Genomic DNA, 13,976 nt, shown 5'->3' with positions numbered 1-13,976 from the left:
ATGATGAAGTTTTGATTAAAAAAGTAAAACTAATATAATTTTTTTAATTTTTTAATAGCTATATTAATTCTAATTTTATGTCCTTCTATATTAATCTTTCTTGTAATATCATTTTTTCACTCTCACTTTTATATTTGAACAATAGATTTAACATTATACGTTAGTTTTTTGAGTTTTTTAATTGTTAAAATTATTTCATGATAAATCTAATGATATGTGCTAAATGAAATACAATAATAAACATATACTAAAAGGAAGTAATGAGGATGGAAAATTGGTAGGAGGATTACTAAGTTAAGTAGATGATGAAATTAAGGGTGACCGTCACGAAAATATTACGTCGAGTTAGTGTAGACATAGTCAGTATAAGAAAATTATGGTTAGTCTTAACACATAAGACAAACAATAATTTAATTTAAACAACAACAACAACAACAACAACGCCTTATCCCACTAGGTGGGGTCGGCTACATGGATCAACTTCCGCCATAATGTTCTATCAAGTACCATACTTCTATCCAAATCATTAAGTTCGAGATCCTTTTTTATAACCTCTCTTATAGTCTTTTTGGGTCTTCCTCTGCCTCAAATTGTTTGTCTTCTCTCCATCTGGTCTACTCTCCTCACTACAGAGTCTACCGGTCTTCTCTCTACATGCCCAAACCACCTAAGTCTATTTTCCACCATCTTCTCTACAATAGGCGCTACTCCAACCCTCTCTCTAATAGTTTCGTTTCTAATTTTATCCTGTCGAGTCTTACCACACATCCACCGCAACATCCTCATCTCCGCTACACCTACTTTATTCTCATGTTGGCTCTTGACCGCCCAACATTCTGTTCCGTACAAAATCGCCGGTCTTACCGCAGTCCGATAAAACTTTCCCTTTAGCTTGATCGGTACCTTTGCATCACATAACACCCCCGATGCTTTTCTCCATTTCATCCATCCTGCTTGAATGCGATGATTCACATCCCCTTCAATTTCCCCATCATCCTGTATTACAGACCCAAGATATTTAAACCGTGTGTGACTTGAGGGATAATATGGTCTCCTATTTTCACCTCTGAGTTAGAAACCCTCCTTCTTTTGTTGAACTTACATTCCATATACTCCGATTTGCTTCTGCTTAGGCGAAAGCCATGTGTTTCTAGAGCTCGTCTCCAAGTTTCCAACCTCTCATTCAACTCCTCCCTCGACTCTCCAAGGAGGACTATGTCATCTGCAAAAAGCATGCATCTCGGCGCTATCTCTTGGATTTGTTCCGTGAGGACATCCAGAATTAAGGTAAAAAGGTAGGGGCTAAGGGTTGACCCTTGATGTAAACCAATTGTGATGGGAAAATCGTCTGACTCTCCACCCTGTGTCCTAACACTAGTCGATACCCTATCATACATATCTTGGATAGCTCGAATATATGCAACCCTAACCCCTTTCTTCTCTAGAGCTTTCCACAAAATCTCTCTAGGCACTCTATCATACGTTTTCTCCAAGTCAATAAAAATCAAGTGCAAGTCTTGTTGGGCCATGCGATATTGCTCCATCACCCGCCGTAATAAATAAATCGCTTCCATGGTCGACCTTCCCGGCATGAAACCAAATTGATTCTCAGTAACTTGAGTCTCCTTTCTTAATCTCCGTTCGATCACTCTTTCCCATAATTTCATGGTATGACTCATGAGCTTGATTCCCCTATAATTTGCACAATTTTGTATATCCCCCTTGTTCTTATAGATTGGCACTAACGTGCTTCTCCTCCATTCTTCCGGCATGCGTTTTGACCTCATAATTTCGTTAAAGAGTTCAGTGAGCCACTCAAGACCTCTATCTCCAAGAGTTTTCCACACTTCAATTGGTATGTTGTCTGGCCCCACCGCCTTACCATTACTCATTCTTTTCAACGCTTCCTTTACTTCCTGTTTCTGAATCCGACGATAGTACTTATAGTTCCGGTCCTCTTCTCTTGTGTCTAGACTGCTAGAGTCATATCCATATCCATCATTAAATAAGTTGTGGAAATACACCTTCCACCTTTCCTTGATATCTTTTTCATGCACTAAGACTTTGCCTTCTTCATCCTTAACACACTTTACTTGATCCAAATCTCTAGTCTTCCTCTCTCTACCCTTAGCAAGCCTATATATAGATCTTTCTCTGTCCCTGGTTCCTAGAGCTTGGTATAGTCCGTCAAAAGCTTGGGCTCTTGCCTCACTCACCGCCTTTTTGGTTTCATTTCTAGCTATCTTATACTTATCCCAAGTTTCAGAATTTCTACACCTAGACCACTCCTTGAAACACTCCTTTTTTACTCTAACTTTGCTCTGAACATTTTCATTCCACCACCACGATTCTTTACCCCTAGGTCCAAAACCTCTAGATTCACCCAACGTCTCTTTAGCCACTTTAATAATCTCTTGGGACATCTTGTTCCACATATCATTTGCACTTCCTTGTGATTGTCCACACCAACCCTCCTATATCTTTTGTTGGAAGATTCCCTGTTTCTCACCCTTCAAGTGCCACCATTTGATCCTTGGTGCTACCATAGGACTTCTTCTCTTTGCCCTATCTCTAATTCTTACATCCATAACCAAAACTCTATGTTGGGTAGTCAAGCTCTCTCCCGGGATAACTTTACAGTTCAAGCAATACTTCCTATCAGACTTCCTGATAAGGAAGAAATCTATCTGAGAACATGTCCCTCCACCTTTGTAAGTGATAAGATGTTCCTCTCTTTTCTTAAACCATGTATTGGCTATAGAAAGATCCAAAGCCTCCGAAAACTCCAAGATGGATTTACCCTCCCCATTCATCTCCCCTAGGCCAAAACCCCCATGCACCCCCTCAAAACCTCTAGCCACGCTACCTACATGTCCATTGAGATCCCCTCCTAGGAAAACTTTCTCTCCTTGGGGTATATCCTGAAGTACCCCTTCTAGATCCTCCCAAAATTTTACCTTAAAGTGTTCTGCTAACCCAACCTGAGGTGCGTACCCACTAATAACATTAAAGGTGTCCTGTCCCACTACCAATTTTAAGACTATGATACGATCTCCTACTCTTCTTACATCCACGACATCCTTCTTCCACTCCTTGTCCACAATAATCCCTACCCCATTTCTTGATTTGATTTTTCCCGTATACCACAGCTTAAATCCCGAGTTGTCTAATTCTTTCGCTTTTTCACCTGTCCACTTAGTTTCTTGTAGGCACATAAAATTGATCTTCCTCCTCACCATAACATCCACTATTTCCATAGATTTTCCAGTAAGTGTGCCTATATTCCATGTACCAAAGCGAATCCTCCTGTCATGAACTAGCTTCTTTACCCACACCCGTTCACGAAAATGTGGGAACCCTTGCTTACTTTTCACTACATCCGGGCGGCGATGCAGCGGCCCTTGCTCTTTTGACACTGTACTCGAGCCATATAGCGCGTTGCTTCCGGGCAACGACCTAGCATTCACATTATTACGTAATTGATCCATGTCATAGAGATTCGACAAAGTTTAACGTTGGCTGTCGAAAGCCTAACACAACCCTCTCCTTTTATCCGGGCTTGGGACCGGCTAAGAATAGCAAAGCTACCCTAGGCAGGATTCAATAATTTAATTTAAAAACAAAGGAAAAAGTGCATAGGAGAGGAGTATATTTTACATTTTTTATTCCAAAAGAATAAGAAAAAAATATATGGCACAAAATCTTGAAGAATATTAAAAAGAGAAGAGAGTATGTGTGATGAGAGAAAAGAAAGTATCATAACTGGTTAATAACCAATAGAAAAAGAAAGAAAAAAGTTTAACAAAATCTCAAGGATTTTATGTGAGATTGTTTGATAAATGTTTTATATTAAAAAATTTGATGAAATGCATCAAAATATTTCTTAAAAAACAATCCATTGAAATTTTTATATTTTTGAATACTAAAAGACTTTTTATAAGTTATAAAAAAAATCATAATTGAATAGCATCAGATTTTGTTGTCATTCTAAAAAAATCTTAGAAGTTATAAAAGACTTATTTATATTACTTAAAAATCCTAATTGAATATCACAGGACTTTTTTATACAAAAAAAAAGTCTTTTAAATTCATTTGAAATCCTAATACAATACACTCTCCTAAACATTGAGACTTGTTCGCCGAATTTGAACAAGAGGAATGCTAGTGCATCGGAGGAGTATAGCAAATTAGCAATACACTTTTAAATAAGGTTTAATTATTCATTTAGTCCATATAGTTTTCAAACTTATTCATTTTAGTTCTTATAATTAATAAGTGAATTTTTTAGTTCATAAAGTTTAATAAGTGAATTTGTTAATCCCTTAAGTTTACATTTTAATTCCCAAAAAGTCTCTGCCGTTAAATTTTTTTAACTCCATTAGTTAAACAAATTTAACAGTAGAGATAGTTTGAGAATTAAAATATAAACTTCGGTGACTAAAAAATTCATGTATTAACTACAGAGACTAAAATGAATAAGTTTAGAAATTATAGGGACTAAATGTATAATTAAACCTTTAAACAATATTATGAAAATCAGTCTAGTCATTGACCCAATCGAGTTAAAAAATTTGATGAAATGCATCAAAACATTTCTTAAAAAATAATCCATTGAAATTTTTATATTTTTGAATACTAAAAGACTTTTTATAAGTTATAAAAAAATCATAATTGAATAGCATCAGATTTTGTTGTCATTCTAAAAAAATCTTAAAAGTTATAAAAGACTTATTTATATTACTTAAAAATCCTAATTGAATATCACAGGACTTTTTTATACAAAAAAAAAGTCTTTTAAATTCATTTGAAATCCTAATACAATACACTCTCCTAAACATTGAGACTTGTTCGCCGAATTTGAACAAGAGGAATGCTAGTGCATCGGAGGAGTATAGCAAATTAGCAATACACTTTTAAATAAGGTTTAATTATTCATTTAGTTCATATAGTTTTCAAAATTATTCATTTTAGTTCTTATAATTAATAAGTGAATTTTTTAGTTCCTAAAGTTTAATAAGTGAATTTGTTAATCCCTTAAGTTTACATTTTAATTCCCAAAAAGTCTCTGCCGTTAAATTTTTTTAACTCCATTAGTTAAAAAAATTTAACAGTAGAGATAGTTTGAGAATTAAAATATAAACTTCGGTGACTAAAAAATTCATGTATTAACTACAGAGACTAAAATGAATAAGTTTAGAAACTATAGGGACTAAATGTGTAATTAAACCTTTAAACAATATTATGAAAATCAGTCTAGTCATTGACCCAATCGAGTTAAAAAATTTGATGAAATGCATCAAAATATTTCTTAAAAAATAATCCATTGAAATTTTTATATTTTTGAATACTAAAAGACTTTTTATAAGTTATAAAAAAATCATAATTGAATAGCATCAGATTTTGTTGTCATTCTAAAAAAATCTTAAAAGTTATAAAAGACTTATTTATATTACTTAAAAATCCTAATTGAATATCACAGGACTTTTTTATACAAAAAAAAAAGTCTTTTAAATTCATTTGAAATCCTAATACAATACACTCTCCTAAACATTGAGACTTGTTCGCCGAATTTGAACAAGAGGAATGCTAGTGCATCGGAGGAGTATAGCAAATTAGCAATACACTTTTAAATAAGGTTTAATTATTCATTTAGTCCATATAGTTTTCAAACTTATTCATTTTAGTTCTTATAATTAATAAGTGAATTTTTTAGTTCCTAAAGTTTAATAAGTGAATTTGTTAATCCCTTAAGTTTACATTTTAATTCCCAAAAAGTCTCTGCCGTTAAATTTTTTTAACTCCGTTAGTTAAAAAAATTTAACAGTAGAGATAGTTTGAGAATTAAAATATAAACTTCGGTGACTAAAAAATTCATGTATTAACTAGAGAGACTAAAATAAATAAGTTTAGAAACTATAGAGACTAAATGTGTAATTAAACCTTTAAACAATATTATGAAAATCAGTCTAGTCATTGACCCAATCGAGTTAATGGATCAAATGGTTGAACTGGTGGGTCATAAATTAACCTAATTTGACCTGATATATATTAAACTTTTTAATATATATATATATATATATATAAAACATAATTTGATTGATCAATTCATATTCCTATTCCAAATTTAAAGTACTCAATTTCTCATAAACTATTAGCTATTATTATCAATAAAAATGGCTACAAGAATAAATATAGTGACCTAATGAAAAAAATAAAGAGCTAAAAAATAAGAAAAAGCAAAAAAAAAAATATAATATTAAAAAATCTTTTTTCATTTATTTTGATATAATGTAAAATTTAAAATATTTATGTGCTTAGTTTCTTTTTAACTAATTCTAAAAAAACAGTAGAAGAAATGGAAAAGAAAGAATAATCCAGAAAAAAAAAAAAGGAAAAGAAAGAATAAAAGAAAAGAAGAATTAAGGCTAAGGAAAAAGAAAAAAAAAACACTTACCCAGAGTCCAAACCTACTACGAACAGTTAACCTAAAATAAAAAATAGTTCTCATTCTCTCTCATGAGAGGAACAGTGACGCATGCCATAATTCCCACCATCCCTTCGCAGCAATCTGCATTTTCTCCTTCTTCTCGCACCAACCAAACAGTACTGCCATCACTACACATCCCAACTCAACATGTGTTTGAATCTAGGTGTCTGTACACATAAGTTGATCTAGTAGCCAACTAGACACTAACACGTGTTTAAGCCTTAATTAACACTCTTTCTTCTCTCCCATCTATGATTCAACCCCAAATCCCTCTTCCCATCCCTCGTGCTTTGCTCCCTCTCCTATAATTCATTGATATTTCTTCCCATTAAATAAAAAGAAAAGGAAAAGAAAAGCACCAACTACTACAAATAAACAATAAATTACATAAAAGAAACCAAAAAAGAAAAACAGAAATGAGGACATGGTGAAGTATTCAAGAGAAATATATCAGAGTTTTTAGCACCTGAATCGATAACGGGTGGAGTTGAAGAAGCAAAAACAACTAATTGTATGTTGTGACTAGGAGTAGCATAGTTTTGAGATATTAGAGAAGAAGGATGTTTGTGTATAATGTGAAAGTGTAGAGTTATTGAAGTATAACATTATTTTTTTTCATAATGTCTGATTAAGTGGTTTTAATTAATTCACAAGAGTAATTAAATTTAATTTAAGTGTCGTAATTAATTAATTATGAGATGATGGTTTGTTATGTTTATGCCTGTGTTTATGTATATGTCATGTTGTATTTGTGTTTTGATGAATTTTAGAGTGTTTGGATCTAAGTGGATAGGTCTTCGTTTACAAAAAAAAAAGTGGGCGAGTTTAGTGAAGTGTAGAGTGTGAAGAAAAGGAAGGGAGAGGGACATCAACTCCTCACTAAACCCTTGTAAATCTGAAACCCAAATAAAAAAATTTATATCATTCTCTACTATTTTCCTCTTCTTCAAGAAAACTCTTCTCTTGAGAGCTTGAGTTTTGGTCTTCCTTGTGCAAAAGAAAGCTTATTTCTCATCTCCTTGTAGTTCTTTAGGTTGTTCCTGGTGTGGTAAGAACCTCTCTTCTTCCTCCCTTTAAACCATTTTTGTTTTCTCATAGAGCATCCATGGGAGCTCATGAAAAAGTTTGATTTTTTGGGCTTTTGATTTCGTTTGTGGTCATTTTTGGGTTTGGAGCGATGAGGTGGACTTGTTGTTGGAGTAGAAGAAAGCTCCTCCCTTGGACCTAAAGTTCATCATTTTGTCCTCCTTCTTCAGAAAGCTCTCTTTTTGGTACTAAAGAGGTAAGAGAAGCTTAAATCCGTGTTTTGTGGTGTATTAGATGTTTTACATGTTGGTCTCTAACTTTGGATTTATAAACTATGTGTTTTCTGTTGGATCAAGTGGCCTCGGAATAATTAAGAAGGGGGGGGGGAGTTGAATTAATTATTAATGAACTTTTACTAATTAAAAATCTATCCTTCTTAATGTTACTAGATTCAATTAGGCTTCTACTATAATGTTAAGAAAGTAAAGAACAAAAATAGAAACTTAACCAAAAGTAAAAGCGATAATTAAAAGTGCACACCGGAAATTAAAGAGTGTAGGGAAGAAGAAGACAAACACAAGATTTTTATACTGTCCCCAAGCAACCTGCGATCCTTGAGATTTCTTTCAACCTTGTAAAAACCTTTACAAGCAAAGATTCACAAGGGATGTACCCTCCCTTGTTCTCTTTGAACAACCAAATGGATGTACCCTCCACTTGAACTGATCTACAAGAGATGTACCCTCTCTTATTCTCAGTTACAACAACCCAAGTAGATGTACCCTCTACTTGTACCACAAAGGATGTACCCTCCAATGCGTTAAGACAAAGTTCTCAGGCGATTAGTCCTTTGAAACTTTGTGAAGGGGAAACAAAAGATATCTCAGACGGTTAGTCCTTTGAAATATTTTGTTTAAGGGAAAGGGAAGAATCAAAAGAATTCTCAGACTGTGTCTTTCTGAATTCTTTGAAAAGGGAGAAGGGAGACACAAAAGAATTCAGGCGGTTAGTCCTTCGTTCTTTTGGAAAAGGGAGAGAGAGACACAAAAAGAATTCAGGCGATTAGTCCATGTTGAATTCTTTTTGGCAAAGGGAGAAGAGAATGAAAAAGATGAATAACACAAGTTTTTGAACAAAGAACTTTTCTTGGAAGAGAAAGTTTTGAACAAAAACTTTTAGAAGGATGAAGGGAAATGAAACCAGAAAGTTCTATTGAAAGAAATGAAAAAAGATGTTGAAAGATAGATTGAAAGATAGAATGATGGATCATACTCAAATTCATGTCATGGTCACATATTTATAATCTTTTGATAACTCAAGTCAAAGTTTGTGACTCTTGGTAATTTCTTTTAAAACTAGTCACTTAGAAAAGTTGTGACTTTTGAAAGAATCTTCTGAAATAAGTCACTTGAAGAATTGTGACTTTTGGAAATAAATTTTTCGAAAACAGTCACTGCTAATCGATTACCATTAAGGTGTAATCGTTTACACATCAACAGATGTGACTCTTCATTTTGAATTTTGAAAATCTTAACGTTTTAAAACACTGGTAATCGATTACATGTTTATGGTAATCGATTACAGCTTTGTAAATCAGTTTGAAAAACAATGCTAGCTACTGGTAATCGATTACTACCTTCTGGTAATTGATTACCAGAGAGTAAAACTCTTTGGTAAAAGATTTTGTGAAAAATTCTTGTGCTACTCAATGTTTTGAAAAACTTTTTAATGCTTATCTTGACTGAGTCTTCTTCTTGAATCTTGATCTTGATTATTCTTGAATCTTGATTCTTAAAACTTGATTCTTGAGTCTTGAATGTTGAAACTTGATTCTTAAATCTTTGCTTGAAACTTTGCTTAACTCTTGATTCTTTGGCATCATCAAAATAACCTTGGAAGGCATTGCTTCCACAATCTTCCCCTTTTTGATGATGTCAAACCTGAAATCAAGAAACACATACACATTCTTTTTCCTAGTCGATCACTCACTTAATTCTCCATATTCTCCCCCTTTGTTTTTGAGTTTAAGCTTCACTTGAAATTAAATTACTTAATTATATGAGTTCTTGATTTAATCCCTATTTTCTCTCCCCCTTTGGCATCAACAAAAAGCCAAAGTGCATAAAACATACATGATTTTAGAAAAATCATACACATAGCATCCATTGTAAATCAATCATAAAAGATTCTAAACTAATCGTGAAGCAAGACATGAATAAACCAAACTAAAATATAAACCACATAGTCATATAACATAATTCATAAATGTTCAGTCATACTAAGCAAATATTAAAAGAAATACTAAATGTTCAAATGTCATAATAATATAGCCAAATACACGGCTAGAAATCAGAGTAAAATAATAAAAATATAAATCATTTAGATAAGTCACTAGCATCTAGCAGTCCTAATTCTCTTCTAATAGTGTAGAAAGAATCTTTGTTTAGTGGTTTTGTGAAGATGTCTACAAGTTGATTTTTAGTATCTACAAATTCTAAAACAACGTTACCTTTTAGAACATGATCTCTAATAAAATGATGCCTAATTTCTATATGCTTGGTTCTAGAGTGAAGGACTGGATTTTTAGATATGTTTATGGCACTTGTGTTATTACATTTTATGGGAATGTGATCTAATACAATTCCATAATCAGATAGTTGTTATTTCATCCACAGAATCTGTGCACAACAACTACCAGTAGAAATATATTATGCTTCTGCTGTGGATAATGCTACACTATTTTGCTTCTTGCTATTCCAAGAAACAAGAGCAGACCCTATGAATTGACATGTGCAACTAGTGCTTTTCCTATTTGTTTTTGATCCAGCAAAATCCGAATTTGAATATCCTACTAAATTGCATAAAGAATTCTTAGGGTACCATAATCCTAAGTTAACTATTCCTAATAGATATCTTATGATTCTTTTTACTGCGATTAGATGTGAAAACTTTGGATTTGATTGAAATCTTGCATGTAGAAGCAAAGCTTCATGATGAATCAAGATTGATTCAAAGATGTTTTGATGATAACAAAGATGATGACAAAGGTGATGACAAAAAGCTCAAAGGTCAATCAAAGAATGAGTTCAAGATGTTCAAGATAGAATCAAGAACATTTCAAGATTCAAGAGGAAAGTTGATTTCAAGAATCAAGAATCAAGATTCAAGGATCAAGCTTTCAAGAATCAATATCAAGATTCAAGACTCAAGATTCAAGAATCAAGAGAAGACTTAATCAAGATAAGTATGGAAAGGTTTTTTCAAAAACTGAGTAGCACATGGATTTTTCTCAAAAATGTTTACCAAAGAGTTTTTACTCTCTGGTAATCGATTACTAGTAGCAAAATGGATTTGAAAAAGTTTTCAAACGGAATTTACAACGTTCCAATTGATTTCAAAAAGTTGAAATCGATTACAATGTTTTGGTAATCGATTACCAGTGCCTTTGAACGTTGAAATTCAAATTCAAATGTGAAGAGTCACATCCTTTCACATAAAAGCTTTGTGTAATTGATTACACTAATTTGGTAATCGATTACCAGTGATTGTTTCTAAGTAAATCAAAAGATGTAACTCTTCAGATGGTTTTTGACTTTTTCAAATTGGTTTTAAGGTTTTCTAAAAATTCATAACTCTTCTAATGGTTCTCTTGACCAGACATGAAGAGTATAAAAGCAAAGGCTTTGTTTTGCATTTAAATCAATCCAATTAATCTTATACAATCCTTTACAAGCCTTGAATCTCTTTGAACTTCTTCTTCTTCTTTGTGCCAAAAGCTTTCCAAAGTTTTCTGGTTTTCTAAACCTTGAAAACTTGTGCTATTCATTCTTTTTCATCTCTTCTCCCTTTGCCAAAAAGAATTCGCCAAGGACTAACCGCCTGAATTCTTTTTGTGTCTTTCTTCTCCCTTTTCCGAAAGAACAAAGGACTAACCGCCTGAATTCTTTTGTGTCTCCCTTCTCCCTTGTCAAAGAATTCAAAACGACACAATCTGAGAATTCTTTTGATTCTTCCCTTTCCCATATACAAAATTTTTCAAAGGACTAACTGCCTGAGAATTCTTTTGTATCCCCGTTCACAAAGTATCAAAGGTTTAACCGCCTGAGATCTTTGTCTTAACACATTGGAGGGTACATCCTTTGTGGTACAAGTAGAGGGTACATCTACTTGGGTTGTTGACTGAGAACAAGAGAGGGTACATCTCTTGTGGATCAGTTCTAGTGAAGGGTACATCCACTAGGTTCAAATAGAACAAGGGAGGGTACATCCCTTATGGATCTTTGCTTGTAAAAGGATTTTTACAAGGTTGAAAGAAATCTCAAGGACTGCAGGTCACTTGGGGACTGGATGTAGGCATGAGTTGTTGTCGAACCAATATAAAAACTCTTGTGTGTTTGTCTCCTTTTTCCCTACTCTTTTACTTTCCGCTGTGCATTTTAATTTCCGCTTTTACTTTTGGTTAAGTTTCTGTTCTACTCCTTATTCTCTTAACAACATAGTAAAAGGCTTAGAAGAGTAAATTTTTAATTAGTAAAGGTTTAGGAATAATTAATTCAACCCCCCCTTCTTAATTATTCTGAGGCCACTCGATCCAACATTGCACACATGCATACACACATAATATATGGCCTACTTGCAGATAAGTAAAGTAGAGATCCAATCATACCTCTGTATTGCTTTGCATCAACGGGTTGATCGGATTCATCTTTGTTAAGATAACAACTGGTGCTCATAGGAGTAGCCAAGTGTTTTGAGTTTTCCATTCCAAATCTCTTAATGAGTTCCTTGCTATATTTTGCTTGGTTGACAAAGATCCCATCATTTGTTTGTTTGATTTGTAGTCCAAGAAAGTAATTTAACTCACCCATCATGGACATCTCAAACTCACTTTGCATATCAATAGAAAACTCCTTGCACAAAGATTCATTAGTAGATCCAAAAATTATATCATCAACATAAATTTGTACTAATAAGATATCATTATCCTTCTTTTTTATGAATAAGGTGGTATCTACCTTCCCTTGAGTGAAATTCTTTTCTAAAAGAAATTTACTTAATCTTTCATACCAAGCCCTAGGTGCTTGTTTTAAAACTATAGAGTGCTTTCTTTAATCTATAGACGTGGTCTAACTTTTGTGAGTCTTCAAACCCTGGAGGTTGTTCTACATATACCTCCTCTTGAATTAGACCATTTAAGAAAGCACTCTTGACATCCATTTGATATAGTTTAAAATTCATAATAGATGCATAGGCTAAAAACATTCTAATGGCTTCTAATCTGGCTACGGGTGCAAAGGTTTCTTCATAGTCTATACCTTCTTCTTGGTTATATCCTTTTGCTACCAGTCTAGCTTTATTTCTAATTACTATACCATTTTTATCCAATTTATTTCTGAATACCCATTTAGTTCCTATGATTGGATAGTTTGAAGGTTTCTCTACTAATTCCCATACATCATTTCTTTCAAATTGATTTAATTCCTCTTGCATAGCTATTATCCAATGATCATCTATAATGGCTTCCTTAAGGTTTTTAGGTTCTATTAACGAAACAAAAGCCATATTATTGCATAAATCTTTAAGAGAAAGTCTAGTGGTTACCCCTTTTGAGATATCTCCGATGATATTGTCAAAAGGATGATTTCTTGAGGTTCTCAATTCTTTGGGAAGATCATCATTTTCTTGGATTATGTTATCTTGAGCATCCTTGTTTTCTTCATTTCTCTTCCTTTTTAGATCTCTTTCTTGATTGTGCATATCTTCCAAAGAATCTGTAATATCATCAAGAAACTTCTCTCTCGAAGAGGTAATATTAGTTTCATAAAAAGAAACATGTATTGATTCCTCAATAGTCATGGTTCTTTTGTTGTATATCCTAAAGGCTTTGCTATGTAGGGAATAAACAAGGAAGATGCCCTCATCTACCTTAGCATCAAATTTTCCTAGGCTTTCTTTACCATTGATTAGAACAAAACATTTACATCCAAAAATATGTAAATGAGCAATGTTTGGTTTTCTATTGTTAAAAAGTTCATATGGGGTTTTCTTAAGAATGAGTCTTATTAAGGCTCTATTCATAATATAACATGCGGTGTTGACTGCTTCTGCCCAAAAATATTTTGGAAGTGGTGTGTCATTTAAAAGGGTTCTAACAATTTCTTCTAAAGATTTATTTTTCCTTTCTACTACTCCATTTTGTTGGGGTGTCCTAGGTGCATAAAAGTTGTGTTCTATGCCATGTTCATCACAAAACATTTCAAAATCATTATTTTCAAATTCACCTCCATGATCACTTCTAATGGAGATAATTTTGAGATTTTTCTTGTTTTGGATGACTTTGGCAAGTCTTCTAAATGCATGAAATGCATCATTTTTATGAGTAAGAAATAAAGTTCAAGTATATCTAGAATAATCATCAACAATTACTAAAGCATAGTAACTACCACCAAAACTCATGACCCTA

The sequence above is a fragment of the Glycine soja genome, chromosome 19, assembly GCF_004193775.1.
Source record: "Glycine soja cultivar W05 chromosome 19, ASM419377v2, whole genome shotgun sequence".
Lineage (NCBI taxonomy): Eukaryota > Viridiplantae > Streptophyta > Magnoliopsida > Fabales > Fabaceae > Glycine > Glycine soja.
Note: the sequence above shows the minus strand (reverse complement) of the source record.